The sequence below is a fragment of the Mastigoproctus giganteus genome, chromosome 12 (genome assembly GCF_048544385.1).
Source record: "Mastigoproctus giganteus isolate SK-2022 chromosome 12, ASM4854438v1, whole genome shotgun sequence".
Lineage (NCBI taxonomy): Eukaryota > Metazoa > Arthropoda > Arachnida > Uropygi > Thelyphonidae > Mastigoproctus > Mastigoproctus giganteus.
Genome location: NC_143586.1, coordinates 137,664,375 through 137,671,097, shown reverse-complemented (window position 1 = coordinate 137,671,097; position 6,723 = coordinate 137,664,375).

The window sequence follows — 6,723 nt, the reverse complement described above, 5'->3', positions numbered from 1 at the left end:
TTTAGACACTCAAAAGATTGCATCAATGAAAGAATGCCTTGATTGTCATGGTCAGTCAGAAGCAAATGACAATTTAACTTGAAATAAGGTTTTTAAATCGTTCCCATTTTTAATAAAATCTATTTCGAATACTTATGGGTCCTTCAAGAGACTACCCGAAGTTTAGAACTTTCGCCTTCCTCTCTTCATTATCTGTCTGCAAGTGAGTAATTCACTCAGACTTCCAAATAATGCTTCAGCAGACATTCCACCGAACTCTCTACCACTTTTGCACTTCCGGAAGTTCCTTCTTTGTCCTTTAACGAGACTGGCAGCGAATTGCATGACCACGGCCTTAACAGCATAGGAACCATCCCCTTGGTATTGAGTGTGTCATAAATACTAGCTCCGCCAAAGCAGATAAGGCTGATCAGATACACCCACTACAAGAGTGGCCTGAGAAATACAAGGAAGACTTGAGATGCCTGGCCAGTCGGTCCCATTGAGTATCCCCTGGTGTCAATCCCATTAAGCATTTCTGAAATAAACTGGAAAGGCGTGGTTGTCAACACAAATTCTCTACCCACGTAACTCCATCAATTGAAGATAGTTTTGTTCCACGAATTGTCCAATATTCCAGCCTAGAGTCCAGCTCTGAATGCATATGAACAAGGGCAAAATCCTAGTTCACTCAGACAAAAAGATTCCAGCAAAAGACTAAAGTAAGATTCCAGTCTCCACATATGAAATCTTGTTGAGTGTCAATTACAGTTTACGGTGGCAGATCAAAATTAAAAATACCACCATGAGCCTGCCCCTGGATACTGTCCCATATCCTACAAAAATTCATTCAGAAAGGAAGAATGAATTGATGTTTCTGGAAGTAAATTTAAGGACTCCCTTAAATCAGGTAATTTTCTTGTAGCCAATGGTTTGTATAGTTCAAGATATCTAGTGCATTCCTCATACATTTTATCCTCGAGCTGTTTGTCCAATTTTGAAGAACAGATATCGTAAAAACATACGAAAACCATAAAGGCTCACCATAAAAACTAGCATCAATCATCAGAGACAAATCTTTTGTATTACATCAATCAATTTCTTCCATATATTCTCGACATCACTTCCAAATCATAAATGGTAACAGTGCATTAACTAAAGCTTCTTCTGTCCCCTTTTGAATGTTGTAAGTTGATGTTGTAACTGTAAAATGCGTGTATTCTATGGATAGTGTCCCTGTTTCGAAGAACTAGGGTGTCCGAGAGCGAAACCCACGCAACACTCACCAAGTCCTACTAACTCGTGCGCAAAAAAATCATGATCTAATTTGAAACCAATCCATTTACTACACGGTATGGCAGGGCTGGGTAAGGAAAGGATCTTGGCACAGGAAGAGAGTGAAAAGGTACGATGGTCAGGCCCATCCAAAGAGTTTTCTAATTTCTTCAGGATAAGGGAACAAGTAGAGCTGACTAGTCACTCTTAATAACTGGCCAGTTGATCACAAATCTCCTAAACCGCGCTAGAGGAATCAGTAAAAACTGTTGCCGGATGAAGCAAAACATTAAGTACATGCATCTCGAGTAAACTAATTCAAAGGAATAATGATTCAACCATGGATCCTTCAGCCACAACTATAATCTCATAAGTCCCATCAGTATTGAGGAATTAAATGGTAGGTGTTCAGGAAGTACCACGTCCAGTGTATACTGGTTTTGTCCAAAATTTACTGTCGATTTCTTACAAGACTTTTCGTATTTTGCAGTCAATATTCTAGCAAAAATGGCGAAATGGATCATCTTCCTGTCGATGCAATTCTAAAGGTATGACGAAATATTAATCCGTCCAATTTACGAGTGATACTCATAAATTGTTATAATTTCATCGGTAATTTATTTCAAACATTTAGAGTTTCTTTCAAGTATCTATCATTTATAGCCTTCCAAGGAAGAAAGGCATTTCTCGTTCGCTATGCGTACATTTCGCAGTTCCAAAATTAGTGTTATACGAATGGTAGTTTCCAACTGGATTTCTCAAAGAGAGGGTTCATCAGGATGAAAAGGGAAGATGTGGCTGTTGCGAGGAGGTTTTTACTAAGGCAAAGATGATAACTGGGACAACTATCAAAAGAAACAGCAACCAAAGATGAGTTTCTGCTTTATAAATTGGTTTAATTTTCTAATCATAGATTGAGAGTGAAAGTGTGCAGTCCTCCTCAGTACTCCCAGTACTGAATACAGGGCAGGGTGAACTGAGACTATAACTCCATAAGCTTTGTGGCATTCCTTTCTTTCCACACATCTCCCCGCCCCTCAACAGAGTTCCTGCTCTCCCTATGAAGTGTTCATTCAATTTTTGGAAAGGTGAGGTACCGAAGCTATCCCAGCTCCACAGTCGAAGGGGATTGAGCTCGTGTGGGCTGCATCCCGAAGTGTGGTAACCCCGATAGCCATCGATCTCCCTAACGACACTTCCATGTAAACTCGCTTCAAGAATCGTAAGCTGCCGACATCCCGGACTGAAAGAAACGCCAGTGAACCGGCCATAGTCGGCGCTACACGGTCACTATTTCTATCGCCACGTCACTAAAGTGCGGGGAGCATGCAAAATCTATGTACCTGTCAGAAACATACAAGGGTGTTTCTCGACTAACGCCCGTTGCACGCTCTCTTACAACCCCCTTGCCACCATGGCTGCGTAATTTAACTGTAAGCGGGTCTAAGACCATGGCCGGTACTTGCCCGTAACAAATTACCTTTAACAATGGCTGGCTTAATTAATGGCGCGTGCTGAGTAGGCACGCCGAGTCCACGTCCAGATTTTAACGTCCCTCCCCCTCCTATTTCCCCCCGTAGCCTCGCATCCGCCGTGCGTGTCGCGTGACGGCGGTGTGTGGCACCCGCCCCTCAGTGCACCTTGCTCTCGTGCGTGCCCATCCCTCATCACGACCGCTGCCAACCCAGGTAATGACAGGGTGGTCTGGCGGCACGCCTAACCCTAATGGCCATGTTGCCGCTCGCCTCGGCTCTACGGTTACACCGGGGCGTGCCCGCCGTCGACTTGACAGGCAACCTGCTAACCCTACTCCGCCGTGATTTCGGTTACACAGACGCGTGCACCTGTGTAATTAATTAGTGGGAGATCCCGCCTCGCGCGCGCCATCACCACCCTGCCGGATGGCTGTGCCGTACATGTCAGCCGACGCCTTCTTCGAGAAGCAATCTGGCCACGAGAGATGACGTTCCGGCCACTATTAAAATATCTTAGAAAACTATCTTAATTAATGAGCGAGCCAGTGTGCGGGCGGGGGCCCTCTGTGTACCTTTTTTGAAAGTCGACGTACCACCTTCTGGCAGGGGTCACGGCGCGGCAATTAATTGTGTCGGGGTTACTGAAGCCTCGTGATGCAGATGAGTGTGTGTGCGTGCGCGAGCTCGCCTGTCTGCAGTGAGCCGGTAGAAGAGCCCTCGTCTTTCCCTCGGAGCTCCTCGTGGACATCTGCTAACCCTATCGGCTCCGATTGTTAAATCGTACACTTTCTCCTACCCCGTGATGATTTATTGGCATGCGTGCTTGTTGCTATGGTTTCTGTTTCGTGACTTCACCCAGTACTGTGGCGAAGGGCATTGTACTGTTCGTCGGTGACGTACGTTTAGCAGGTAGGTTATTTAATATAATTGAAATGTTTGACGTTCCCTTTTCCTCACAAAATCATCGCAGATTTTTTTTCAATTATGTGTGTCAAGTTGCGGTGTGCGACCCGAGACAGCACCTGTTAATTAAACGACTGACACTTCAGAAGGTGTATCCTCGTCCTTCAATCAATCTGTATGACAGCTTTTAGACGAATCTAATGGAAAGCAAAGTAGGACAAACCTAGATTATGAAAACAGTCTAGGGCATCATCTTTCATCCCGATATAGCAGACTTTGATATTGGAAAATTTCCCTCATAAATGTTGGAAAAATTTCTTATTAAACTGCATTACATCTGAGAATGATCAATTATGCAAAGTGTTTTCGCTCTATAAATTCTATTTGCAGCTAAATCGAAGTGATAATTTCAACAGTTGCGAAACTGAACCAAACCCGCTTCTTAGACAAAGCCAAACTTTTCTGCTCCAAGATGAGAAAGCTTCATTTTTATTTCAGCACTTAACAAACGGGTAAAAATTCTTTGATCATTTCGTTATAAACCTTTAAATAGGTTTAATTACGTTGCTTAAACCCTCACATACAAAGAGGCACTTAGTGAGATTAAGTCCCAATAATCTGCAAGACACAGCTGATTTGAGACAAGATCTTGTAAAAAATTCATTGAGTGTTTCAGATGAGATTAGAGCCAATCTTACAAAGGAAGCGGAACTATTTTAATCTTACAACTGTGGACAGCGTCGCAGCGAGCACAACTGGTCGCTTGTCGTCAGAGGGAGACAGAAATCAGGAAAAATACAAAAGCCTTATTCCAGCATTGCGAAATGACAACTTATTAAGATCTAGCAGAAGATTGGTTCACATATTACTCTGTAAAGACGGAAAATGGCTAAGAAATCAGAGAAATTTCATTGAGGTTTCAATGGAACTTCAAATGATTCAATTCAAAATGAAACCTCAATTCAATTCAATTGATTGTCAACGAAATTTCATTGACACTGACTTGAATAATATAATTTGTACATACATTAGGGATTATAACAAGTTCGGTTCCCTTCGTTCCACCCCCCCCCGCCCTCTAGATACTTTCAGGAATCCACTGCTTCAGAACTAATTCCTTGGTAAAACACTCAAAGCATTATAATTCGATAGGTTCATGTTAACTGAGAAATCAGTAAGAACCACAAATTTAGTCTAATGAAGTACAACAATATAGAATTTGGACGAACGAAATACAGCAATATAGAATTTGGACGAATGCAGTACAACAATATAGAATTTGGACGAATGCAGTACAGCAATATAGAATTTGGACGAATGCAGTACAGCAATATAGAATTTGGACGAATAAAGTACAATGAAATGGGATGGCCAATTAAGTAACTTAGTGGAGATAATTTCAATTCCTTCCAAGGACTCTTTCCATTGTCCATAAATACTACAACATTAACCTTTAGGGATTAAAGGAGAAAATGTTAAGGGACACTTCTAAGGAAACTACGCTTAAGCCGAGAAAAATTGCAGTAATGTTGGGATGGACGGAAATCCTTTATCTAGGCAGTCCCGAATGTGTTCAAAATGATTTTTTTAAACTCCAGGAAATTGATTTCTCCCTCTCATGGTTCTTGTAAAGAATCATTGGTTTTTCTCATCTTACCCTCGATTTCTAGATAAATACAGCTTCATTCAAGCCATCCCCCTGGTACAGAATAATAAAGCTCATTCAATATCTGAGAGAGACGCTTGACAGCCCGGGGGGAGTCGGGGGCAGTCCCTCCCTTGGCAAAGCATCGGCTGTATATTTATCGCCAACACCCTGCATTAGATAGCGATCTGTTCACATAAGCTCCCCATAGTAGTGGCTGAGAGAAGAGCGTGTTCGATGAGTGAAGCCTCATAGAAGTGCATGTCAATGTGCAAGGGTGAGAAATCAAACCTCAGCAGGAAATCAGTTAGCAGGAGAACAGCGAGGCATGATTAGATTTTTTTTTTTTGATGGGCGGTATTGGTAGAACCAGAGGGGGAGAGATGTGTAAATGAAACTGGCCTATCACTAAAAACGAAGCAGACGTGAGGAATTATGGAAGTGCCACTCGATATATATACTGCGTGATACTTCCATCGTATCCTTCTATTATAAGAGATCAGCAGATTGGAACTATTTTCAAAAGAATAATTCCTAAAATTAATATACACTCATCACCACAAAATTTCATTGTGACCAGCTAGTTAACTGGAGTTATAGAGTGGTTGGTTGATTTAGTTTTGGGCAAAGGTGATACTAAAATGGATTGAGTTCAGAGATCGATGTAACAGCAACAAATCAAATTATTTTCATCGTTTGATATCGAGCTCGCATTTTAGGTACCCTTAAGAAACCCTGAAGTTAAATTGTGAGTTTAATGTTAAGACACCTAAAGTGCCCTTTCAACATGTGATACTTTTATGATTATCCTCTTAAGGCACTACCGTTACCACCAGCAAGAGTGGTTAGTTGCTATGACAACTGCTTGTTTTTCAGCAAAAGAAGTCCGTGATTATAATTTGATTTCAAGGGACATCGAACAATTTTCTGTAATTATTTATTGGAGTAGAGTGGACGGAATTTCTTGGAGTAGAATGGACACCAACCACAATAAATTGTGGTTGGTGTCCATTCTACTCCAAGAAATTCCATACATCATTGTGGACACCAACCACAATAAATTGTGGTTGGTGTCCTGTTCGCATCTACTATTTCAAGCAAATAAAACGGAGTTTTGAATTTATTACGTCACAAAAAAAAAAATCTTTTGAGACATTCAGATGAGAGTGGACCCCAATGAAGAAGCTTCGTTTCTTCTGAAATCTATTTGTTCTCAATGAAAGATTTTTGAGAATATTCTAACCAGTCGTTATAAAAATAGACGAGCGATAAACAGAAGTGATCTTGGTATTACAGAGAGAATCGTTTCCATAAATGTAAATAAAAGAGTGGCAACCAAATTGTTTAACTACCACCCAGAAAAACATGAATATTCAATAGAGTGATGAAATGCCTCGCATTTTTGTTGCAACTAATTCTACGCGCCTAACCCTTAAGGATTATCAG